The sequence below is a fragment of the Hylobates moloch genome, unplaced genomic scaffold (assembly GCF_009828535.3).
Source record: "Hylobates moloch isolate HMO894 unplaced genomic scaffold, HMol_V3 SCAFFOLD_31, whole genome shotgun sequence".
NCBI lineage: Eukaryota > Metazoa > Chordata > Mammalia > Primates > Hylobatidae > Hylobates > Hylobates moloch.
Genome location: NW_026652306.1, coordinates 3,224,856 through 3,252,601, shown reverse-complemented (window position 1 = coordinate 3,252,601; position 27,746 = coordinate 3,224,856). Strand labels below are relative to the sequence as shown.

The window sequence follows — 27,746 nt, the reverse complement described above, 5'->3', positions numbered from 1 at the left end:
AGTAATTTTGGCCATGAGTTTTACGATGGGTGAACAAAAAGTATGACCCCTTTCCACTCCTACTTATCCCAGTGCCCAAACTGTTATTCATGATCTTCTTCATCTAAGTGAAACACAAGTCAATCTTAAGTTACTCAGGCAACAAGTCTTGAGGTTACACTCATATTTTCTCGTTTTTTTAAATGTGAAAACTATGACCTCTACCATCAAAGTATATTTAGAACCTGATGTTTTGCACTACTTCCAGTTCTACCAACTTATCCTCTCTTTCCTGGATTACTGTAAAACTTTAACTGGTGCCACTGCTGCTTTTCTTGACTGCGTGTAACCTAATCTCTAGATCGCAGCCAGGAGGATTCTTTTGAAAGACAAATTGGATTCTGCCCTTTCTCTACTCAAAACCCACTGGTGGTCTCTCATTTCACATAGGGAAAATCAAAGTCCTTGCAAAGACCAACAAGCGCCTACATAATATGCCTTATTATTTGCTTTCAAATCTCATCAGCTACTCATACTGCCGCAGTCATGCTGTCTTCCTTGTTGTAAGGCTCAATGAACAGGATAGATCTATTTCACCTTTGCTGCTTTGCATTGACAGGGACAGTCTTCTCTTTGATGTTCAGAAAACTAATTCCATTTGTCTGCTCAAAGTCTTTCTTCAAATGTCAACGTTTTAGAAATATATAATATTTTCAATCTTTTTTAAAAAATTCAATATTAGGAGCATTATCTCCCAATGCTCCTAATATCTCTCATCAATAATTATACTTTCTACATTTTTCCAAAGCACTCATCACCTACCACAATATTATGTAACTTACTTATATTTATAGTTTATTGTCTGTGTCTCCTTGTCCAGTTAGCTTTTGGTCAATTCCATGCATAAACATAACCAAAGCCAATAGACTTATCTTGCTGGGGGGCAGAAGAGGGAATATAACATACATTCTCATCCGTTACTGGGTTTATAGATGAGGCCCCTATAGTAAAAGAGTAACAAGAGTAAAGTATATAATTTTATTGAATATAACTTTTTTTTTTTTTTTTTTTTTTGAGAAGGAGTCTCACTCTTTCGCCCAGGCTGGAGTGCAGTGGCACTATCTTGGCTCACTGCAAGCTCCTCCTCCTGGGTCCACACCATTCTCCTGCCTCAGCCTCCCAAGTAGCTGGGACTATAGGCGCCCGCCACCGCGCCAGGCTAATTTTTTGTATTTTTAGTAGAAACGGGGTTTCACCATGTTAGCCAGGATGGTCTCGATCTCCTGACCTCGTGATCTGCCTGCCTCGGCCTCCCAAAGTGCTGGGATTACAGGAGTGAGCCACCGCGCCTGGCCAATATAATATTTTTAATACGTAACAGCCTTCAGAAAAAAAGACTCGAAGAAACAGAAAAAATGTATATTTTTATGCTAAGTTTAATGAATGAATAGTGGAAAAATATGATTGAAAGACAAAAATTGTTTGATTAAATGACAATAAAGTGGAAATATTTATTAATCCTCTGGTAATAAACAGGGAACTTAACAATGCCTGTTGGATCAGATTCTTCTTGGCATCTTTGTGTCTTTTCTCCAGAAGAGAAAAAGTATATTACTTTTCTCCAAAAATAGGAAAAAAAAATACTTCTAAAATGAAGGTCTTATGACCTACTTTAAAGGAAAGTCAGCTGTGTTTTAAGGCCTACTTCAGCAGAAAAGGATCAAGGGGAAGATGAAAGTGATATTTCTGCTTCTGCTGTTTTCTCAAATGCCAAGATACCATATTTAGAGGTGATGTGTTTTGAATCCCACCATTGTAATGTCACAAGCAGGAAAATTCAAGTCTCTATTACTTACTGTTCTCTATCTTAGAACACCTGTTTCTACCATCTCAATGAAAATTTGAATGGGAAGGCAGTATCACTTAACGATCCAATTTCTGACATCAAGTTTTGGCTTTTCTTCCTTTCCTTTTTCTTTGACAACCCTGTAAGTTTTCAAATTATGAAAAACAAAACAACAAAAACAAAAAAACTGCACTGCAAGATGCAGGTAAAGACTGCCTTCTTTAGAAAATCTAAATTCATTTTCGTCTATTTCTGCATATTGATATATCCTTGCCTAATTTTATCTTTCTCTTATGGGAATTTGCTTTAAAAAAAAAAAGCAAGAAGAAAATAGCAAATTTCAACATTTTTCTTTTTTTCTATCATTTGCATTAGTGTTCTAGTTTTGTTTGCATTTGGTTTGCCCTACTAGGCTAGCAGATATGATAGTATTTACTACAATTACATCAACATTTGTGGTTTCTTCCCTTTCCAGTATATGTATACAAGGGTTGCATATCTCTCCAATTGCCTCCCGACAACCTGTAGCAGTTAAGCACAATCATGTAGTTTTCTGTTTTTAATAAAAGTTATATATTTGATTTAAGCAACCTATGGGTAGGAAATCTTGGAGTAGTTTTAATTTCTCCTTTTCTGCACTGAATTAATATAGGATTGCCCAAGATGTATTTAGTGTGAAATGTGGACAGCAAACTGCTTAGGCTCACATGTAAACTTTAACTGACAAAAAAAAAAAAAAAGATAAATAAATAAATAACACCTTTTATTGTATTGATCCACTGAGATTTTGGGATTTTTGTTCCTGTAACATAACTTATCCTATTTAGATTTGATCAGATGTAAAACAAGGTACTTATTTCAATTACTATGCTACTTATGATTAGGTTCTATCTCATGTAAAAAAAACCACCAGACAATAATAAATCTAAAAAGATAGAAACTCTAGAAAGATAGAAATAATAACTCTAAAAAGATAGATAAGTGATACCTAGAAGGTAGCCCAAATCTTATATTAAGGTTTTATAGTATAGATATATAGGCTTTTTCAATATTCTCTGGCTCTATTATCTTTATTACTAGGATATCTTCTATAAGCCCAAGTATAGAGTGACAGTAAGTATTGGTTTTCTCAGGACATTTCCATTTTATACTTATTGCTTTGGGTTAACAATTTTTTTAAAAATTTCCTTTCACTCTAATGGGTTCCAGACTGAGCGATAAATTATATGATCACTCTTGACAAAAATTTTCTTCTTGTTCAAATTCTAGTCAGGCTCCTCTGACACTTTTCTCAAGCCTTGAATTTTAGGCTGCTGTATCCACCTCTGCACTGTCTAATTTCAGCAAAAATCCTGCTAAGCCAGTTTATCCAGAAGGCCCCATCTTTCATATTTGATACACTAAATATCTGATTGGGCTCTTTATCCTCCACTATTCTCCAGATGATGTATAATCACTCTAGTCTACCTTTAGCAAGAATCCTGTTAAGTCAGTTTAGACAAAAGCCCCATTACCTTTGATTTCTTTTCTTGGTAATTTTTTATCCACTGACCCCCAACTTGAACCTTAGCTACAAATTCCCACTTTTTCTTCAATTCAAAGTTTACCCCAATCTCTCTATCCTACTAAAAACCTCATGCTAGTAGCCCCTCCTTGTTCAAATATGTGCTTTTGTTTGCATTTGGTTTGCCCTACTAGGCTACCAAATGTGATAGTATTTACTACAATTACATCAACATTTTACAAAATTTTACATGTGCCATGAATAATTTTTTTAATTTAACACTCCATCTATAATAGAAGTTTAAACTCCTATTGTCACTTCTGAATTCAGATGGAATTCAGTAGGTTAGGAGAATGAGAGGTGCCTGAATTCTGCTAAGACATAGGTGGAGTTAACAAATTGCCAGCCATTATTCCAGAGATCACAAGATTTGCAACTTACCCAATTCACTATTGTAGAAACTAAAATTGTTGTTGTGAGATGTCTTTTCCAGAGTTTGCATTTCTAATGACCAACTGGCTCTACTTGGACCCTTAACTCTGGGCTCAACAGGTCCTGTGACCCTACTCCAAAGCCAACTCAGTGCATGAAGACCATTTTCCACACCCCTATAATTGCATCCCTAGCCAAACAGCAACACGCATTCCCCTAACCCCCTGCCCACCAAACTATTTTTGAAAAACCCCAGCCTCTGAATTTTCAGGGAGATTGATTTGAGTAATAACTGTCTCCCATGTGGCATGGCTGAGCTCATATCAATTAGATTCTTCATTGCAATGCTGTGGTCTCAGTGAATTGGTTTTGACTGTGCAGTGGGTAGGAAGAACTCACCAGGCAACTACAAAATCTTTCCTTAAACTATGTGTTTTTATTTAAGAAAAAAGTCTTAGTATCACATCTTCAAATATTTGAACTAGTTTACAATTGCTGTAGTTTAAGAGTAGGAGGCAGATCTTGTAATAAATAATTTGAAGTACTTACAGACAAGTTTTGGATTCAGATAGACAGCATGGTGTCTTTTATTTTTGTTCTGCCCTGTGTGACTTCTTCTTAAAGTATGTCTTTATCGTATATCACCTCTCTAAGACTTGACTTTTCTTTGTGATTGAAAAAGAATTATTAATTAGGCCATGAAAAGATAAAAGGGTTATGGTATATAAAGAATCTAGCATAGAATATATCTTTAATAAATATTTGCCATGATTATTATTATATCAATGACCTAGATGCTGATCATTATAATTTATGCAAATTCTATTAGGAAACATTCATAAACTCTTGAATATTATCTGAAAACTCACTGAAATAGCTTTGTCCTACTAAGCAGACATATGAGGACACTCACTTATGCAAGCAATGGCAATTAACCAAGCATTCCAATTCTATTATAGAGTCCTACATCCTTCATCAGAAGTACTGGAGAAGGATATGCTCTCTTGATTTCTAAAAAAAGGCATTCATCCTATGCTTACTTCAGGAGATTGATTGGGTGTGGATGCTTCATTTCCCTTAGAAGAGATCAAATTAACAATTAACACATTCATAGGTAGAAGCAGCCTGAGCTTAGAGGAATTTTATAAAGTCTTACCTGGTGAAAAATTACAAATTGCCATAATAATACACGATGTTAAATAAAGGGATTTCCCTGAATTCAGAAAAGCATAGTTATAAGTATGTATTTTTAACAGAAATTAGAAAAGGCTTTTGGTTTTATAAGTTTTAAAATTTGTTTTGAAAGTACATTGGCTTCTACAGGATAATTGTAGTATAGAATTAAATATATATGAAAAAATTGTTATTTTAGCTTATTAGTGTTGAAAGAAATTGCACCTTTTATTGTTATGTGATAAGAAAATTACACTGTAAGTTTTACTATGAGTCAAAACAAATTTCAAATTGAAAAACAAGAGAAAGAGAAAAGCAAAAAGAAAGAGAAAGAAAGCAAGCTTCTAAAGTTGATAAGAACCAATGAGTGAACTACTCTTCAATGAAATTTGGAGACAAAACTATCTGCAGCTAAATCTTGATACTTAAATTATAACACAGAGTTAACTTTAAATTGTAATTTTGGTTACATTCAGATCACATCATTTGCTATGTATTTACAAGATAAAATGATTCTTTCAATTTAAAATACCCAAGTTGTCATTTGTATTAACTTTATTAATTTTTATTCCTCATAAGCATCCTGTATTGATTGTCCCCTTTATATGTTTAGATTTATTTCTCCTAATCCTCACTCTGTGAAGTCCCTTCAGTCAATTAAATTTCTAACCCCGTTTCTCTGCCAAGAGATTTCCCTCATTCTCTCACATAATTGGCATATTTTTCTCTTTGAGTTGTAAATCATTCTATATCCTTTCTGTCCTCTTAGTAGTTTTATTTTGGGATTAATTATACTATTCTAATGATGCTTCCCTGATTTCTTAAGCCTTCAAAGTATTTGACATGATATAAAGCTGTAAAACCAAATAACTTACTGCGGGCCTCTGCGGTATCTGTTTCTCTAGGCTGAATAATGCTGTCAGTGGGATAAAAAGGTGAGCATTGAAGTAGGTCAGGGATTTCCTTACAAATAGTATCACCACTCTATTGCTTCACTATAGAAAATAACAAGAGCATGTTTTATCTGATTGTGAAGGCTTTGGTGTCTTTGCTACACTTTTAAGGCTGCAGGCCACAGTGGAATAGGTTGAATTAATCTCTTTAGGTTTAAGCTTATTTATCAAAAAGGAAGAAGGTTGTATGCTAAAGTCTTAGGTCAAGCCCCCTGCTTTCACCACTATCTTCTACCTTCATACAACTGAGATGTGACTTAATAACATCTTTACACATTGAATAATGCTTTGCTCTGCCTTATGATGGCAGAACACAGCAAGACATTGTGTAAATGTTGAAAGATATAATATCATTAATCCAGGTATAAATCCAGCAGCAAGAGAGTAGAAAGATAGAAGTACACAGGGAATTTGCTGAAAAATAAGATATATAATTTGTTCAGTTTTTATAATAAAGATACACACATCTATTTTGTATATATGTATATAACGAATATATGTATTGAAAATAAATATAAATTCAGATTTTTAGGTAGAGCTATAATTCAGAACTCTTTTTTTTTTGAGATGGAGTTTGGCTCTTGTTGCCCAGGGTGGAGTACAGTGGTGCCATCACAACTCATTGCAACTTCTGCCTCCCAGGTTCCAGCGATTCTCCTGCCTCAGCTTCCTGAGTAGCTGGGATTACAGGCATGTGCCACCACGCGCAGCTAATTTTGTATTTTCAATAGAGATGGGGTTTCTCCATGTTGGTCAGGCTGGTCTCAAACACCTGACCTCAGGTGATCTGCCTGCCTTGGCCTCCCAAAGTCCTGGGATTACAGACATGAGCAACTGTGCCTGGCCCATAATTCAGAACTCTTAGATGTAAGATACTGTCTAACCTAAATATATTTTAAAAATTATTAAATACTGTTAAATTATATGTTATCTCTCAGGTCCTTGAGTGAATTTCCATTCGTTCTCTTGGGTAGTTCGGTTCAGATTTCCTAAGCATAGGCAGTGGAAATGAATGGCATATTTGTCAGAGATCTGGTTGTTAATGATAACAAAAGTGGTTGTGGCCTCAGACAAATTTACAAAGTTATCAAGTTTTATTATTGCAAAACTACCATCTGTTAAGATACTCTCAAAAAAGGACATCCTCTCTCCTTTGTCCCCAAGGCCAGCCCCAAATCATCTATTTCTTTGTGTCATTTCCTCCCCTTCTTCCACTTGTGACTTTCTGGAACCATTTATTTTAAACTCACTGCAGGTAGTTTCTATATGTAAAAGTAACAAATAAAAGATAATACCTGCCTTAGAAAACTAAGACTAATAATGTATATATTCAACAAGAATAATATCTTATCAATTTTAAGCATAATATGCTTTTGGGCAACAGAAAAGTAAATAATTAGATTTGTTAAAATGATGTGTAAGAATCAGAAATTATTCACAGAAAGATTGTCAGTTATAAGGATTATTTGGAATCAAGTATGAAGTTTGTTAATATGCAGCTTTTTGGGCCCAGAAAAGGGTGATAGGTGGAATCCCTTAATCAGCATGTTTAACGAGTAATATAGAGAATAATAATAATAATAATAATAATAAGTAACAACGTTGAATACTTATTAAGAAAGAATGGTGAACTGGTTAATCTACTTACCACCATTTCATAGACCCAGATTTAAGCTCTCGTATTCATTGGGCAAGTACATTAGCTATGGGGAAAAGAACCACCAGCAAGAGATACCAGGCAGAACTTGCGGAAAGGTATTGTACAAGTAGACTGTTGTTAGAGTAATATGAAATAGCAGCCACCCCTAATCTCAGTGATTTATAACAGCAATGGTTTGTTCTCCCACATATAGATTGGTCTCATCTGGCCAGCTCTGTTGGACTGCAGTGGCTGGAGCTCCATAGGACTTTATTTTAGGGGAAAGTCTGGAAGGACAGCAGCTACTTGGGGTAAGCTCTAAGTTTTCATAGCGATTGTCAGAGGCTCAAAAGATAGGGGTAATTATACCTTCCTGACAGGTAAGCTGCCATTGTATTGACTAAGGCACTTGAAATGGCCAAGGTCAGTATTAGTAGAGTGGTGTGTGTGTCAAATTCAGTCGGGAGACAGAATACATGACAGTTATTCAAAAATAATTTAATTAAAAGCTTGAGAATGAGATATAAAGATGTTAACTAGATAATAGAAAGTTACCACCCTTCTGCCTAAAGGAACAAAGAGAGGAGTTTCAAATAATCAAAATTTATAAAAGTAGATGTGGCTTAATTATGGACTGAATTGTGACCTTCCAAAATTTATGGGTTGAATCCCAGCACTCTAATGTAACTGTGTTTGGAGATAGAACCTTTAAGGAGGTAATTAAGATGAAATGAGTTCATAAGGGTGAGGCTTAAATTCAACAGGGCTGTGTCCTTATAAGGAAAAAAAGAGACATAAAAAGTGTATGCACACAGATAAAAGACCATGTGAGGACACAGTACAAGGTGGCCACCTGCAAGCCAGGAAGAGAGGACCCACCAGAAACCAACCCTGCCATAACCTTGATCTTGGATTCCAGCTTCCATAACTGTGAGCAAATACATTTCAGTTAAGCCGCTGAGTCTGAAAGTTTGTAATGGTCAACTGAGCTGACGGATATAGGCCCCATGGAGGTGAAATCTAAACTTCAAAGATGGAGGTCTTACTCATATGAATTCTGAGGAGCAGTTCCTTGGGCATGAGACACAATTTTTTAGGATGGATAAAAATCATGATAATATAAAAAATAGTTCAATATTTAGTAAAGTCGTGTCAAAATTATTCCATAAAATTGATTTTTTGAGGTTACATTAGCTGTACTTCTGTTGAAAGCAGAAGTCTCTTCAAAAATTACATTCAACAATAATTTAATTGTAAAAATACATATTACATTTTGTTTTATCCAAATAAACTAAATTGATTGACATAAAAAGCTAGAAAATAAAATAGTACAGAAAAAAAAATAAAACATAAAAACATGAACATTTATAAGCTTATGTTTTATGTAGGGATACCTTATATTCAAATATTGTTAATTCAAAGAATAACAATTAGATATGTATTTTTATTTTTGAAAATAATATTGCTTTCTATTTTATTTTATGATATCTATTTCTACACATATATGGGGCACATGTGATATATTGCTATATTGCTACATTCATAGAATGTGTAATAACTGCATTTATGCTATCCATCACTTTAATTATTTAAAATCTTTACATATTGGGAGCATTTCAAGTCCTCACTTCTAGCTATTTTGGAATATACAATATATTGTTGTTAACTATAGTCATCCTTTCCACTATAGAACATTAGAACTGATTCCTTTTATATAACTGCGTGTTTGTACCCACTAACCAACTCTTCTTCATCTGTCTTCTCCCAATACACAGCCTTTCCAGCATCTTGTATCTATCATTCTACTCTCTACCTCTATGAGATCAAATTTTTAGCTCCCACATATGAGTCAGAAGATGCAATATTTGTCTTTCTGTGCTTGGCTTAACATAAATACCCCACTTTTATACATGTTGCTGAAAATGTCATGATTTCATTCTTTTTAGAGCCAAATAGTATTCCACTGTGTATATACGCCCCATTTTCTTTATTCATTAGTCTACTGGGCACTTAAATAGATTCTGTATCTTTGCTATTGTAAATAGTGCTGCAATAGATGGGGTACAGGTTTCTTTTTAGTATACAGAGATATATCTTCCTTTTTAAGACAAATTGTAATAAAATAGAGATGCAAATTAAATGGAACAGAAAGCAAAAGTTGTAAAAAATTCAAGCAAAGGGTTTTACTGGTAACCAATGCATCCAGCCTAAATAATAATAAGGCCAAATTGGAAGATCGAAAGGAAGCTGCCAGAGCACTGACTGCTCTCTGCTGGTGGAATTCTACCAGTGAATTGGTAAGCCACTAAAAAAACACAAAGTCTGCAATAGAAGTCATACAAATAATGTTAAATATAATGCAAACAATTGTAAATTTTTGAATAGTTGTAAAAATATGGTTTTAAAATTATCACTATAAAAAATTTACAATCACCAACATCTACAGCAAATTGCAGCCTACATTTGGGAGTCTCAGGAAAGCTTTATTCTATGTGTCCCAAGGTACAGAGCAAACAATTCAGAGACTTGTAAATCATCATGTTAACTGGAGTGAGCTACAAAGAGTTTAAATATTTTACACAAAATCATTTACAAAAACAAGTTCAGATTACATTAGACCATCCTGTCTATAAAAGTTCTTTCCTAACCAAATATTTACTCTCAGGGTATGTCCTTGTCATCCAGCCACTGGCACATCAATGGCTCTTCTCCTGATTCTCCCTCCCTCCTCTGTATTACTTTCTTCTCATCTCACATTCCTGTTGAGAAACAAAAGCAAATTTGCTGATTTTTCTCTTACGAAGCCTTTGCATGATCGCTTTCATTATTTTGTTTCCTGCCTACATCCAAATCTCATATTAAGTAAATTATCACGAAATATTTTACAACAAAGAAATTTCCTTACTTATGATAGTAGGGAGTGGTATGCTGAAACCAGCTCACACAGATTTTGTGGCTGCCTTCCCAACTCTACATTCAGTGATGCCACTTTGGCAGCTTTAAAGCGGTGCCTGTATAGAGAGAAGGAGGGATGGAGGGAACATTTAGATAATTGAAATGAGTAAATTGGGGCTTCTTCTCTTCCCTGGAGAGTCAATTCTTTTAACATTTCTCAGTGCAGCACTAGAATCAATTGTTTTAACATTTGTCAGTGCAGCACTAAAGCCATTTGTTGTTAGGAAATATTAACAATGATGACAGTATTCGCTAACATTTGAAGTTTATTTGGACTGATATTGTAAACATTTTTATACCTTAAGCCAATTAGTACCAAAAATAATCACATAGATTAGGTAGTAGAATTTCCCATATTATGAGATGATTATACTGAGGTCAGAGATGTTGGAGCTCATTCAAGGTAATCCTTCCAGTAAGTGCTAGTACAGCAGATAAAAACTGCCTTGGCCGGGCGCGGTGGCTCACACCTGTAATCCCAGCACTTTGCGAGGCCGAGGCGGACGGATCACGAGGTCAGGAGATCGAGACCATCCTGGCTAACACAGCGAAACCTCGCCTCTACTAAAAATACAAAAAATTAGCCAGGCGTGGTGGTGGGAGCCTATAGTCCCAGCTGCTGGGGAGGCTAAGGCAGGAGAATGGCGTGAAGTGGGGAGGTGGAGCTTGCAGTGAGCTGAGATCCGCCACTGAACTTCAGCCTGGGTGACAGAGCAAGACTGTCTCCAGAAAAAAAAAAAAAACAACAAAACTTCCTCACCCAGATTCTGAACATGAGCTTAGAATATTAGAAAAATATTAGGAAGGAATGTCTGGGAGTCGTGAGACCTGAGAATAAGTCCCTGTGTTCCATTTTTGCTCTTTGGCCTTGGGCAATTTGTTTTCTTCAGTCTGAAATGAAGTCTCCCCAAAACTATAGATAAAAAGAATTATCTTACAGGATTGTTTGATGAATATTTCAATGAAGTTACAAAGTTTTTCATTAATGTAAAACATATAAGGCATTTGTAATATTTAGCTAATACTTGAATAAACTATTTCTTCATTTTCTTTTACTCATTATTCCTGGTTGTATGACTTGAGTTCTCCTTATATAAAAATATGTGACGATTTTGGACACATAAGAAACAGAATTGTCTTATTTTTCAAATATTTTTCCTATTTGCAGTGGGCTTTAGCTCCTCAAATATATGACTACAGTTACCATGTTTTCCTAAATAGCCTCTTTTTAAAAAGAAAATGTGGTTCTTTTTAACATTTAAGTTCAAGGGTACAAGTACAGGTTTTTTACATAGGTAAACTTGTGTCATGGGGATTTGTTGTACAGATTATTTCATAACCCAGGTATTAACCCTAGTGGCACCCATTAGTTATTTTTCCTGATCCCTTTCTCCACGCCAGCTCCATCTGCGCAAAACGGCCCCAGTGTGTGTTGTGCCCCTCTTCATGTCTGTGTGTTTTCATCATTCATCTCCCACTTATGAGTGAGAACATGCGATATTTGGTTTTCTGTTCCTGTGTTAATTTTCTAAGGCTAATGGCCTCCAGCTCCATCCATGTCCCCGAAAAGGGCATGACCTCATTCTTTTTGAATTTTAATTTTAAGTTCCAGGGTGTGCAGGTTTGTTACATAAGTAAACGTGTGCCATGGTGATTTGCTGTACCCCTCAACCCATCACCTAGGTATTAAGCCCAGCATGCATTAGCTATTTTTTCCTGATGCTCTCTCTCACCCCACCCCCTAAGAAGCCCCACTATGTGTTGTTCCCCTCCCTGTATCTATGTGTTCACAGTGTTCAGCTCCCACTTATAAGTGAGAATATGTGGTGTTTGGTGTTCTGTTCCTGCATTGGTTTGCTGAGGATTATGGCTTCCAGCTCCATCCGTGTTCCTGCAAAGAACATGATCTTGTTCTTCTTCATGGCTGCATAGTATTCCATGGTGTATATGTACCACATTTTCTTTATCCAGTCCATCATTAATGGATATTTAGGTCGATTCTATTTATTTGCTATTGTGAATAGTGCTGCAGTGAACATATGCATTCATGAATCTTTATAATAGAATGATTTATATTCATTTGGGTATATACCCAGTTATGGAATTGCTGGGTCAAATGGTATTTCTGGTTCTAGGCCATTGAGGAATTGCCACACTGTCTTTCACAATGGTTAAACTAATCTACATGCCCACCAACAGTGTGAAAGTGTTCCTATTTCTCCACAGCCTTGCCAGCATCAGTTGTTTCTTGACTTTTTAGTAATCATCATTCCAACTAGTGTGAGGTGGTATCTCATTGTGGTTTCCATTTGCATTTCCCTAATGATCAGTGATAGTGAGGTTTTTATCATTAGAGTGAACCGACAACTTACAGAATGGGAGAAAATTTTTGCAATCTATCTATCTGAAGAAGGTTTAATATCCAGAATCTACAAGATACTTCAACAAATTTCAAGAAAAAAAAAAAAAACAGCCCCATTAAAGTGGGCAAAGAACGTGAACAGACACTTCTGGAAAGAAGAAGTTTAAGGGCCAACAAACTTATGATCTTACTCTTTTTTATGGCTGCATAGATTTCATGGTGTATATGTATCACGTTTTCTTTATTCAGTCTATCATTGATGAAAATTTAGGTTGATTTCATGTCTTTGCTATTGTGAAGAGTGCTGTAATGAACATTCATGTGCATATGTCTTTATGATAGAATGATTTATATTTCTTTGGGTATATACCCCATAAGGAGATTGCTGGGTCAAATAGTATTTCTAGCTTTAATTCTTTGAGGAATTGTCATACTGTCTCACACAACAGTTGAACTAATTTACACGCCCATCAACAGTGTATTAGCATTCCTTTTTCTCCACAACGTCACAAGCATCTGCTATTTTTGACTTTAGTAATAGCCTTTCTGTATGGTGTGAGATGGCAGCTCGTTGTGATTTTAATTTGCATTTCTCTAATGATCAGTGATGTTTAGCTTTCTTTTTTTGTTATTTGTTATTCTGCTGTTGTGAGATGACATGTTCTGCATATATCTGTTAGATCCTTTTGGCTTAAAGTGTAGTTTAAATTCAAAAAGTTTTCTTATTGATTTTCTGTCTGGATATTTTATCCAGTATTGAAAATGGGGCATTACATTATCATACTATTATTGTATTTCTATTTCTGCCTTCAATTTGTTGGTATTTTCTTTATATTTTGGTGCTCCAATGCTGTGTATATTCCAACATATTGATGTATTTAAAACTCTTACAGCCTCCTGATTTCAAATTTCTGTATATATAAAATGACCTTCTTTCCCTCTTGTGATAGTTTTTGACATAAAGTCTATATTGTCTAAAATAATTATAGCTACCCCTCATCATTGTTTATTTCCATTTGCATGGAATACCGGTTTTTTTCTATCTCTTCACATTTAGCCTATGTGTGTCCTTTAAGCTGAAGTGAGTCTTTTATGGGCAATATATACTTGGGTCTTGTTTTTGTTTTTAAATCTATTCAATCACTCTGTATCTTTTGATTGAAATTAAAATCCATTTACATTTAAAGTAATTATTGATAGATAAGGACTTAATATTTCCATCTTAAAAATTGTTTTCCAGTTTTTATGTATCTTTGTATTTTCTGAGTTCCTTAGTCCCTCTATCACTGTTTCTTTTAGATTCAATGATTCATTGATTTTTTTGTTAGTAGTATGCTTTAATTCTTATCTCTTTATATTTTGCATATCTGCTATGATTTTTTGCTTTGTGATTACCATGAGGCTCATATAAAATAGAATATAGTTCTAATAGTCTACTTTAAACTGATAACAACTTAATTTCTATCACATTAAAAAATCTTACACTTTCATTTCCCCCACTTTATGTTTTTGATATCACTATTTACATCTTTTTAAATATATATCTATGAGCAAGTTATTATAGCTATTATTATTTTAAGTACTTTTCAATTTTAACCTTTTACTAGAGTTAAAAGTGATTTACATACCATAGTTACAGTGTTAAAGAATTCTAAATTTGTCTATATACTTGCATTTACCAGTGAGTTTTATACTTTCATTTGAATTTGTGTTACTAATTATCATGATTATATTTCAGATTAAATAACTCTCTTTAGCATTTCTTATAAGGCAGGTCTAGTAGTAATGAATTATCTCAGCTTTTTTCATTTGGGATAATTTTTCTCCTTTATTTCTGATGTACGGCTTTACCAGGTAAATTATTATTGGTTGACAATTTTGTTGTTGTTGTTTTTGTTTTTTCATTTAGTATTTTGAAAGTATCATCCAAATCTATCCTGGCTTGCCAGGTTTATTGTGAGACATCCACTAGCAGTCTTGTAAGAATTCATTTGTATGTGACCAGTCTCTTTTCTCATGCTGCTCTCAAAATTCTCTTCATCTTTGATTTTTGACAGTTTGATTATAATGTGTCTCAGTGAAGTACTCTGTGTTGTGTCTGTTTGGGAATATTTAGGCATCATGTACCTGAATATCTTTATATCTTTTCATATTTGAGAATTTTTCAATCATATTTCTTTAAATAAACTTTTTCACCCTTTATCTCTTCTTTATCTGGAAATCTCATATTTTTTATATTAATTCTGTTGATATTTTCACATAAATTTGGTAGACTTTCTTCATTTCTGTTTGTTTTCTTTTTTCTCATTTGATTGGATGATTTCAAGTGATCTGTCTTAAAGTTCCTGGATTATTTTTTCTGCTTGACGAAATCATTTGTTGATTACCTCCACTGATTTTTTTTTTTCATTTAATTCATTATAGTCTTCAGTTCTGGAATTTCTGTTTGCTTCTTTTTTATGTAATTTTTGTCTTTGTTGAATATCTTTCTCCATGATGTTTTTCTGATTTCATTGAGTTTTCCATCTATGTTTTTCTTAGCACTCTTGAGTTTTTTTATTTTGAATTATTTGTCTGGTACTTCATAAATCCCCATTTATGGGGCCAATTACTGGAAAATTATGGTGTTATTTTGGTGGTATCATGTTTCCTTGAGTTTCAATGTTCCTTGAAGCATTTCATTTCAATCTTCACCTTTTAAGAAGCGATTACTATCTCCTGTCCTTTTTGACTGGATTTGGGAAAGAAATGCCTTCACCAGTAAGGCCGGCTAGGGATTCTGAGGCTCTCTTGAACCTTTTATATAAATACACCTGCTCCATACCTCTGTTCCCTCTTGAGGGAGAAAATTCTTAGGATCATATGTCTTTTTTTTTTATCCTGCAAAGGCAGGTCAGGGGCTGAGAACTTCCCATTTTTTTTCCTAGTATTGGGGGGTACCGGTGGGTCACTTGGAGAAGTTCACAGTTGTATCCCAAGTGACTCATAGACAGGCACCTTGATGGAGTCTGACTAGAGGTTATACGAAATGTGGCTATTTGTTGAGTTCTGAGTTTTGCTTGCTATGAATCCTACCTCTCTTCCCTGCTTCCAGCTTCTCCCAACCACTCATCCATATTGATTACCTCAGTAATCTGGGTGGTGTGAAAAATAAGTGGGTCTCTTGGGCAGTAACCTGAACAGAGTAAGAATCCAGGCACTCACCCATTATACTCTCATTTTCTTCCATGGAAGAAATTGCGGGCTAAAGGGACCTCAATCTCTTTTGGTACTGAGCTGTGCTACCTCGTGGAGGGATGATATGGCTTAAGTGAAACTGTTGTTCTTAACCTTTACAATGTGATTATTCTCAGATTTTTTGCTCCAAAGGTATGCTAGACCTTCTCTTCTGTACTCCTGGACTCCCAGAAAGGTACTTTCATTAGTAGACGGTGGTCAAAATTAGTGCTCCTATGGAAAGACAATGGTAGAAAATTTCTGTACCATAATGTTGCTGATGTCACTCTTCCTTAAATCGTCTTTTCTTCTTAGTAACATCAGCATTTTAATATAGCATTATTATAAATTTTAGTTCCTTATTAACTGGTGTGTTAACTCTGGAATACTCCAAACTGTTTCTTTTTCAAAAATTATAAAAAGTTTAATGTTTCACCTTTTCTTTTTTTTTTTTTTTGCCCTCTTTTAAGAACTCCTAAAATGTTTGTGGCCCAACAGCTTCTTGGTGGCAGACATTGCTGATATGCTGCTATGACCATAAATTATTTTGGCTGGAGTGTGATTAATAATTTACTCTTGCAGTAGTCCTTCAGATTTTATTTTATTAATGTAAGAACGCACTTAGAATCATCTCCTGATTCATGCATAGCTATATCAGTATTCTGTGCAGAATGTTAGGAAATGGATAGTGCTGAATATTTAGGGCCCTACCTTTCAATAGAACCACTGAACACATCAGCATGTCTATATGTCTCCAGTATGACAAATCTTTAGGAACATAGGAATTCAAAGGATGTATTTTTTTACTCAATGCTTCTAAAAAGATTTATAAAATGCATTTGCCCGTTCAACTGTCTGTCTCTATAGTGTATCTCCAGGCATATAATTTTTCATCTTATCAGGCGACTTTTACCAATTTGACAGAATCAAACAATTAAGGTAAACCATAGCTTCAGTTTTGAAAAATAATGCTCTAGTTTAGAAGGAATGTATATGGCCCTTTTATTCCAAAATTCTTGTGTTGATTTTTTGGTAGAAGTTTCTAGATAATTAGTTCTAGTTTTGCTATACATAATATCTGTTTATTTTGCCATAATAATGTTTGCAAAACATTATTAGTTCTTCTAATATGACTATTATAAGATATTCAAAAACAATTCTCAAACATTGTATTAAAACCACTGGTATCATTGATTCAATTGTAAGACCCTTAACATTCCTGATTAATTACATTATTTCATTTCACTGAAAATTATTCCCAAACTTTACTTTTTTTAACATGTAGAATATAAACTCATGAATAGAGACCATGCCTCTAGATATTATTTTATTATTTTAAATTATTTTAAGTTGGCATAAAAATGTCCATCAGATTATTATAGACAGATCTTACATAGAATCCAGAATACTCGTTTGACATGTGGAAAAAAAAAAAAACAGTAAAGCAGAGGTTAAAGTGAGTTGCCAAAGTCATAGGTTAATTATTTGCCAGTGTATACAGGCTAATTTAAGTTTCTTGATTACAAGTTCATTATGCTTCAATGGCACTAGTGCAATTAAATAAATCATGGAAACCAATAAGAACTAGTTAACACACTCACAAAATCCACATTTACTATGATGCAGTCTTGTTTGAAACTCTGTAGATACAGCCACAGACACACTAAAAGATATTGTTAATCCCCTTGGTAGTAGCTGTAAACTTTTTTTTTCTTTTCTGTCATTGAGTATGTGAATCAAATCTCAGTGTAAGTAGTAATATCAGTATACTAATTAAATGAAGTATAGTAAGTATAAGAAATCCATAAGGACGAAGCCAGTGAAATAAATACAGCAGGTAATTAGAAAATGCTCTTTTTTAAAAAAGGCCAAAAAGATAGAGGCCTCGTTTGTTGTGGCAGAGCCTTAAACAGTGAAATATTTTGCTCTGATAACACAATCAAGGGTTTAATGTACTTTATATGGATAATATGGTTTAAAAATAAACAAAATTTAGGTAAAATATGGCAGAGTAAAGAAACTTTTATTCCATTTTTATAATTCATAAGAAATTATAAAAACGTTGAATAATAAGGGCAAGAAATGTATTTCCCATGAAACTGGATATAAAACTAACCAAAACCTCAGATTATGAACTGTAAATTATCTGTACAGTGGCTATATACAATGGGGGATACTGAGATCCTATACTTACAACTTAAGATTTTACGCATCACATACGTATCCATAAAAGTATATCATATATTGGCCGGGCCCAGTGGCTCACACCTGTAATCCCAGCACTTTGGGAGGCTGAGGCGGGTGGATCATGAGGCCTGGAGTTTAAGACCAGCCTGACCAACATGGTGAAACGCCGTCTCTACTAAAATTACAAAAATTAGCTGGGCGTGGTGGTGCGCACCTGTAATCCCAGCTACTCGGGAGGCTGAAGGAGGAAAATTGCTTGAACCTGGGAGGCGGAAGTTGCAGTGAGCTGAGACAGTGCCATTGCACCCCATCCTGGGTGACAGAGCAAGGCTCTGTCTCAAAAAAAAAGTGTATAATATAGTCTGTAAATATTCATAAATTAAACTATTAATAAAAAATGAGGTTAATAGTATGGATGGATGAAGAAGAATGATTGTTTTTTCAAATTTATTAGTCTGGGTAATAAAATTCTACATACTTTTTGCTATGTGACTTCCAACAGAGTAGACAGAGTATATATCCTCATCACTTTGACTTTGGGTTTAACATGATGCTTATTTTAATCATTGAATGCTGGCAAATGTGACACTAGCAGATGCTTTAAATGTAGTTTTGTGGTGGCCCTTGCTCTTGTCATAGCTACTTCCTATCCCTCACTGAGATGCCCCCCTCACTCAGGCTCTTTTGACACACTGTCTTAGGCCACTGTTTTTTTTTCACTCTTCACTTTGGAAACCATTCTCACTCAGCCAGAGTTTAAATACTCTGCACTTCTCACTTTTCGTCCAACACTTTCCATCTAATCCATAAACAGGCTACCTAGCTTCCGCATCCTGCACCTTGTTGCCCTACTCATAATACAATATTTCTAACCAATGTGTCCCTCAGCCACTTTCTAGACTACTCTTATTTAGCCCTCAACACCATGATCAGGGCCATGACAGGACCCCTTCCAGCTATTTGATGGGACACTAACTTGCTAGACCATTAGTCCTACATAATGGCATAATAATATTTTTAGAAGAAAGGGGAAAAATAAGGTAGAAATAGCAGGGGAAGAGAAATAGCTATGGTCTGGTTTTGAGTAATATTGGGACGAGACATTTTCTCATATTTTAAAAGATGACACTTAGCATGGTGAATCCAAGAGACTGAAGTGAGATCACGGTTCAGAAGTCTAATGCAGCCCTCTAAAAGAGACATGATGATGCCATGGATAGTGTGTTAATATGAAGATGTGAGTAGGTTATGGTTTCTGAACATCTTTTGAAGGAAAATACAATAGTATTAGCTGATGGAGTTTGAAAGAAAGAGAGAAGAAAGAAAATATTTTCGGTGTCTTAAAAACCTGGATGCTATTTACTGACATGGCAACCATCAAAGGAAAATTAGTTTTGAGGGAAATTTCAAGAACCTGGTTTTGAACATATTAAATCTTTCAAGTGTGTTTTGTATTTCAGAAGAGCTGTCGATTGTATAGAGGAATATGTAAGACTGAAGATTAGAAATAGCCCAGAGCTTAAATTATGAATTAAAAATAAAATTACCTCTATTCAACTTCACTTGAAACAATGGGTTTGTTCATGTAATATAAAAAATGACTAAAGAAAATACAGAAGGCAGATAAAATAGTATCTGGAATATTATGAGAAGAAAAAATATAAAAACTGCTAGAAATATGTTTAAGTGCTGTATTTGTCTGTTCTCACAGTGCTGTAAAGAACTACCTGAGAAAGGGTATTTTACAAAGAGAGGTTTAATCAGTTAATGGTTCTGTAGTCTCTATAGGCTTCTGGGGAGGCCTCAGGAAAATTACAATCATGGCAGAAGGAAAAAGGAAAGCATATCTTCATATGGCCAGCAGGAAAGAGAAAGAAAGCAAAATAAGAGGTGCTGCACACATTCAAACAACCAGACATTGTGACAACTCTATTATGAGACAGAACTAGGGAGATGGTGCTAAGCCATTAGAAACCAACCCCATAATCCGACTACATCCTACCAGGCCCCATATCCAAAATTGGGAATTATAATTCAACATGATATTTTGGTGGGGACACAGAGCCAAACCATATTATTCTAACTCCAGTCTCTCCTAAATCTCATGTTCTTCTCACATTTCAAAACACAATCATGCCTTCCCAACAGTTCCCCAAAGTCTTAACATATTCCAGGATTAACTTAAAAGCCCAAGTCCAAAGACTTATCTGAGACAAGGGAAGTCCCTTTTACCTATGAGCCTGTGAAATCAAAAACAAAGTAGTTACTTTCAAGGTACAATGGGGGCACAGGTGTTAGGTTAATGCTCCTGTTCCAAAAAGGGAGAAATTGGCAAAGCAAAGGGGCTACAGGCCCAATGCAAGTCTGAAAACCAGCAGGGCAGTCATTAGATCTTAAAGCTCCAAAATAATCTCCTTTGAGTCCATGTCTCACATCCAAGACATGCTGACGCAAGGGGTGAGCTTCCACAGCCTTAGTCAGCTCTATTCCTGTGGCTCTGAAGAGTACAGCCCCAGCAGCTGCTTTCATTGGCTGGCATTGAATGTCTGTGGCTTTTCCAGGCACACAGTACAGACTGTAGGTGAATCTACCATTCTGGGGTCTGGAGGATGGTGGGTCTCTTCTCATCATAACTCCACTAGGAAGTGCCTCAGTGGGGACTCGTGTAGGGGGCTCCAATTCCACATTTCCTTTCACACTGCCCTACTAGAGCTTCTCCTGAGGGCTCCACTCCTGCAGCAAACTTCTGCTTGAACCTCTATGTGTTTTCATATATCCTCTGAAATCTAGACAGAGGCTCCAAAGCCCCAATTCTTACCCTCTTCACAGCTGCAGGCCTATCACCACGTGGAAGTTGCCAAGCCATTTTATGCTTTGCACCCTCTGGAGCAGCAACCCGAGACATTGTATTTGGGGACATTTTAGCCATGGCGGGAGCTGGACTGGCTGGTATTCTGGGCACCATGTTCCAAGGCTATACAGAGCAACAGAGCCCTGAGCCTGTCCCACAAAGCCACATTTTCCTTCTAGGCCTCTGAGCCTATGATGAGAGGGGCTGTTATAGAAGTCTCTGAAATACTTTGGAGAAATTTTCCTCATTGTCTTGGCTATTAACATTTGGTTCCTCTTTACTTATGCAATTTTCTGTAGCCTGCTTATATTTTTCCCTAGAAAATGTTTTTTTCCTTTTTTACCATATGGTTAGGCTGCAAATTTTCCAAACTTTTATACTCTGCTTCCCTTTTAAATATACATTCCAGGCCAGGCATGGTGGCTCACACCTGTAATCCCAGCACTTTGGGAGGCCAAGGCTGGTAGATCATGGGGTCAGGAGTTTTAAACCAGTCTGACCAACATGGTGAAAGCCCTTCTCTACTAAAAATACAAAAATTAGCTGGGCATGGTGGTGCATGCCTGTAATCCCAGCTACTCAGGAGGCTGAGGCAGAAGAATCACTTGAACCCAGGAGGCAGAGGTTCCACTGAGCCAAGATTGCACCATTGCGCTCCACCCTGGGGAACAGAGCAAGACTCCATCTCAAAAAAAATTTATATATATATATATATATATATATATATATGTTATATATATTTTGTGTGTGTGTGTGTGTGTGTGTGTGTGTGTGTGTATGTTCCAGTTCCAAATAATATCTTCGTTCACACATATGAGGATATACTGTTAGAAGCAGCCAGGCCTCATCTCAAATGTTTTATTGCTTAGAAATTTCTTTCACCAGATAACCCAAATTATCACTCACAAGTTCAAAGTTCCACAGATCTCTAGAGCAGGGGCACAATGCTGCAAGTCTTTTTGGTAAAGGATAACAAGAGAGATCTTTACTGTGGTTCCAAATAAGTTCCTCATCTCTATCTGAGACCACTTCAGCCTGGACTTCATTGTATATATCACTATCAGCACTTTGGTTACAACAATTTAATGTCTTTAAAAAGTTTCAAACTTTCCCTCATCTTTCTGTCTTCTTGTGAGCCCTCCAAACTGTTCCAACCTCTGCCTGTTACCCAGTTCCAAAGTTACTTTCACATTTTCAGGAATCTTTATAGCAATGGCCCACTCCCTATACCAATTTTCTGTATTAGTCTGTTCTCACATTGCTAGGAACTACATGAAACTGGGTAATTTATTTAAAAAAGGCTTAATTGGCTCATGGTACTGGGGCTGTACAAGCTTCTGCTTCTGGGTAAGCCTCAGTAAACTTACAATCATGGTTGAAAGTGAAAGGGAAACAAGTACATCTTCACATGGCCATCATGAGAGATAGAGAGTGAAGGGGGAAGTGCTACACGCATTTAAGCAACCAGATCTTGTGAGAACTCTACCAAAAGACAGCACTAGGGAGATGGTGATAAACCATTAGAAACCACCCCCCACAATGAGCCAGTCACTTCCCATCAGGCCCCACCTCCAACCCTGAGAATTACAATTAAACAGGAGATTTTGGTGGAGATACAGAGACAAACCGTATCAAATCTAGATGATTTTCCTGCTAAATGTTTTCAAATTTAATAAAGAAATAATTCTGATGTTATTCAAAATATTTAAAAGCACAAAAAAAATCACAAAAGGTTCAAGACAGTTTTTGGATTCAAACTTTATATAGATACCAAAATTCATAAAAAGTAACACAATTAACACACAACAATTGACATTATAAACTCAGATTACTAATGAATATAACACAAAAGTCTTATTAAAATTTTGTCAATTTTCATTCAGAAATTCCATACATATATAAATATATAAATGTAAATATATACCACATAACCCAAAAGTTATTCATGGTTATGAATGTATAAATATTATTGACTCTATCAATAAATAATAAAAGAAAAATCAATACATCCTAAAAACAATATAATTTTTTGATATTTTAATTAGGAATTAATGCTGAATATTTAACAAATCAAAAACAGATGGATATGTATTTAACATGATAAATATACATAGAATTATTATATGGATATAGAGCTATAAATATTTAAAAGGCAGCTGCATTCTAAATGAGAAACCACTAAATCTAGTAATTTTCATAGTGTAGGACAGTACAAGGATATCTACTCTGATCTTTATCATTTAACATTATTCAAAGATACTAGTCAAGACACTTTGAGGAGAAGAGTAAATATCATATATAAATATTTCAGAGAAAAAAGCAAAATTGTCATTGGCAGAAGAAAAAATTTGAATAACTGAAAAATAAAAAAATTAGAAAGTTCTTTTAAAATATGAGAATTCAGTGATTACATTACTACATAAAATCAATTCATTGTCAATAACTATTTTTAAAGTCATCTAAAAACTGAAAGAGAAGAAAAAAGTTTTACTTTTCTTATAATGAAGGTAAAAGGCTCAGGAATATGCATGGAGTGTAAGTGAAAATTAATTTACAACTCCATTGAAAGAAAAAAATGAATGTAGAAGTCATAAGGAACAAGATTAATAAATTTAATTATATAAAATGCGTCCTTCATAGATAAGTTGCTAAGATATTGCAAACTGGTTATGTATTTTCAGTTCATATGACAAAGTGCTAATTTCTTAAAACACAAAGTACTTTTAAGATTAATAACACAACATAAAAAATAGAAAAAAATATAAGTAGGTCACATAATTATATTAAATGTACCAACCATTTAAAAAACTAGTTTTATGCACATATGGTGTAAGTTATATTGTCTAGTTAATAGTGTTGTACAAAGACAATTTTCTAATTTTGCTAATGTACTTGCGCAGATAACATTTGTGTTAGATGCTGTCATCAGGAAAAGCTGAATGAAGAGTACACTAAAACTTTCTGTACTATTTTTGCAAATTGAAAGTTCATAATAATTCCTAGTTTAAAAGTTTTAAAAATCTAACACACTCTCACATAGAATGATAAGCAATATAATTTAGAGCATAAAACAGTCTCTCTCCGTGTGTGTGTGTGTGTGTGTGTGTGTCTGTGTGTGTGTATGCATATATATTTATAGTGTTAGTCTGTTCTCATGCTACTAATAAAGACATACTGGAGACTAGGTAACTTATAAAGGAAAGAGGGTTAATTGACTCACAGTTGGGCATGGCTTGGGAGGCCTCAGGAAACATGGCAGAATGGATTGAAGAAATCATGGCAGAATGAGAAGAAAACAATTTGTTCTTCACGTGTTGGAAAGAGCGAAGTGCAGAGCATAGGTGGGGAAAATTATTTTATAAAACCATCAGATCTCATGAGAACTCATTCACTACCATGAGAACAGCATGGAAGTAACTGCCCCTATGATTCGATGACCTCCAACTAGGTCCCTTCCAAGACACGTGGGGATTATGAGGACTACGATTCAAGATGAGATTTGGGCAGGGACACAACTAAATCATATTATTCTGCCCCCGACCCCTCCCAAACCTTATGTCCTCACAATTCAAAACACAATCATGGCCTTCAACAGTAACTCATTCCAGCATTAACTCAAAAGTCCAATTCCAAAGTCTCATCTGAGACAAGGTGAATCTCTTCTGCCTATAAGCCTGTAAAATCAAAAGCAAGTTAGTTACCTCCTAGATACAATGGGAGGACAGTCATTGGATACATACACCCATTATACGTGGAAGAAATTGAACAAAACAGAGGAGCTACCTGTCCCATGCAACTCCAAAATCCAATGAGGCAGTAATTAAGTCTTTAGGCTATGAAATAATTTCCTTTTCCTCCATGTCTCACATCCAGGACACGCTGATGCAAGACATAAGCTCCCACAGTGAGCAGCTCTGCCCTTGTGGCTTTACAGGGTACAGCTTCCCTTCTTGCTGCTTTCACGAGCTGGCATTGAGTGCCTGCAGCTTTTTCAGGGTCATGGTGCAAGCTGTTGGTGGATCTACCATTCTGGGGTCTGGAAGATGGTGGTCTGCTTCTCACAGCTCCACTAGGCAGTGCCCAAGTGAGGACTCTGTGTGGGGGCTCCAACCCCACATTACCTTCTACATTGCCCTAGCAAAGGTTCTCCATGAGGGTTCCATCCCTGCAGCAAACTTTTGCCCTGACATCGTGTTTTTATACATTCTCTGAAATCTAGGTGGAAGTTCCCAAACTTCAATTCTTGACATCTGTGCATTCACAGGCTCAAAATGACATGGAAGCTCCCAAGGTTTGGGGCTTGCATCCTCTGAAGCCATGACCCAACCTATACCTTGGCCCCTTTTAGCAACATCTGGAGCAGCTGGGATGCAGGGCAACAAGTCCCTAGGCTGCACACAGCAGGGAGTCCCTGGGCCTTGCCCACCAAACCATTTTTTTTCTTCTACGCCTCCAGATCTGTGATGGGAGGGGCTGCCATGGAGGTCTCTGACATGTCCTGGAGGCATTTTCCCTATTTTCTTGGCAATTAACATTCATCTTCTCATTAGTATGCAGCGGGCTTGAATTTCTCCCCAGAAAATGAGATTTTCTTTTTTATGGCATTATCAGGCTGCAAGTTTTCCAAATTTTTATGCTCTGCCTCCTCTTGCATGCTTTGCCACTTAGAAATTTCTTCTGCCAGATACTCTAAATCGTCTCTCTCAAATTCAAAGCTCCACAGACCCCTAGAACAGGTGCAAAATGCCACTAGTTTCTTTGCATAGCAAGAGTGACTTTTACTCCAGTTCAGAACAAGTTCCTCACCTCCAATGAGACCCTCAGCCTAGACCTTATTGTCCATATCACTATCAACATTTTGGTCAGAGCCATTCAACAGGTCTCTAAAAATTTCCAAACTTTCCCATTTTTTTTCCTGTCTTCTGAGCCCTCTAAGGCTCTAGAAAGTTTCAAGGTTTCTAATGTTTTTCTGTCTTCTTCTGAGCTCTCCAAACTTTTCCAACCTGTCCCTGTTACCCAGTTCCAAAGTCGCCGCCACTTTTTGGGGTAACTTTACAGCAACATCCCACTCTACTGGTACCAATTTATTGTATTAGTCTGTTCTCACACTGCCAATGAAGACATACCCGAGACTTGGTAATTTATAAAGGAAAGAGATTTAATTGACTCACAGTTTATCATGGCTATGTTAACGATGGAGGGCTTCCAGGTTCTTGGCGTCTTGAACAAAGAATTGGACAAAATGCACAAGAAGGAAGGAATGAAGGGTTTTAGTGAAAATGAAGGTACACTCCACAGTTTGGGAGCAGGCCTGAGCATAGTAGCTCAAAGGCCCCATTACAGAATTTTAGGGAGTTTAAATATCCCCTAGAGGTTTCCATTGGTTACTTTGGGTATGCCCTGCATAAATGGAGAGAATGAAGTGAAGTTACAAAGACATTTATGGCATATGCCCTATGGCGAGGATATTTCCTGTTATAGCTTAAGTGTGAATCGGCCTTATGTTCCCTGCCTCCAAACCCTATTTTCCTGACTCAGTTGGGGAGGCCTCAGGAAACTTTCAATCATGGCAGAAGGGGAAGCAAACACATCCTTCTTCAGATGGCAGCAGGAGAGAGAAGTTCAGAGTGAAGTGGGGAAAAGGCCCTTATAAAACCGTAAGGTCTTGTGAGAACTCAATATCATGAGAACAGCATGGAGGTAAAGGCCCCCGTGATTCAATTACCTCTCAGCAGTCTGTCCCAGGACACGTGAGGATTGTGGGAACTACAGTTCAAGATGAGATCTGTGTAGGGACACAGCCAAACCCCCCATATAATATATATACACACACACTATATATATACACATATATATACACACACACGTATATATGGTGTGTATATATATATATAGTATATATATGGTATATATATATGGTATATATATATGGTATATAATATATATATGGTATATTATATATATATATACACACACACACCATTACAGTTTTGAACCATCAGTGGTAAACCAATCCTTTGGATGATAATAAAGGTTAAAAATGCTTATTTCAAAGCTGAAAGCTGCATTAGTCAGGATTCTCCAGAGGGACAGAACTAATAGGGTATGTGTATATATGAAAGGGAATTTATTAAGGAGAATTGACGCACACAATCATAAGGTGAAGTCCTAGGATAGGCTGCCTGCAAGCTGAGATGGTAGACAGCCATAATGGCTCAGTCTAAATTGAAAAGCCTCAGAAGTATGGAAGCTCACAGTGCAGCCTTCAGTCTGCATCTGAATTCCCAAGAGCCCCTGGCAAATCAGTGGTGTAAGTCTAGGGTTTAAAGGCCAAAGAATCTGGAGTCTGATGTTCAGGGGCAGGAAGCATACAGCATGGGAGAATGATGAAAGCCAGAAGACTCAGCAAGCCAGCTTATTCCTTCTTCCACCTGCCTTGTTCTAGCTTGCTGGCAGCCAATTTGAGGGAGCCCACCCACAATGAGGGTGAGTCTGCCTCTCCCAGTCCACTAATTCAAATGTTAATCTCCTCTGGCAACACCCCCACAGACACACCCAGAAAGAGCACTTTACTAGCTCTCTAGGCATCCTTCAATCAAGTTGACACTTAATATTAAACATCACAAGTCCACCTCTTGTCAACCTGAAC

At 36.0% G+C, this 27,746-nt stretch overlaps 1 long non-coding RNA gene across 1 annotated transcript in view; it reads left to right on the top strand.

Moving 5' to 3' along the window:
* The window catches only part of LOC131382489 (uncharacterized), a 92,538-nt gene that overhangs the window by 13,992 nt on the left and 50,800 nt on the right, over window positions 1-27,746 (top strand). Inside the window, exon 2 of the long non-coding RNA XR_009212011.1 lies at window positions 7,741-7,837. This is a non-coding gene — a long non-coding RNA (uncharacterized LOC131382489). The remainder of the gene's footprint in view (window positions 1-7,740; window positions 7,838-27,746) is intronic.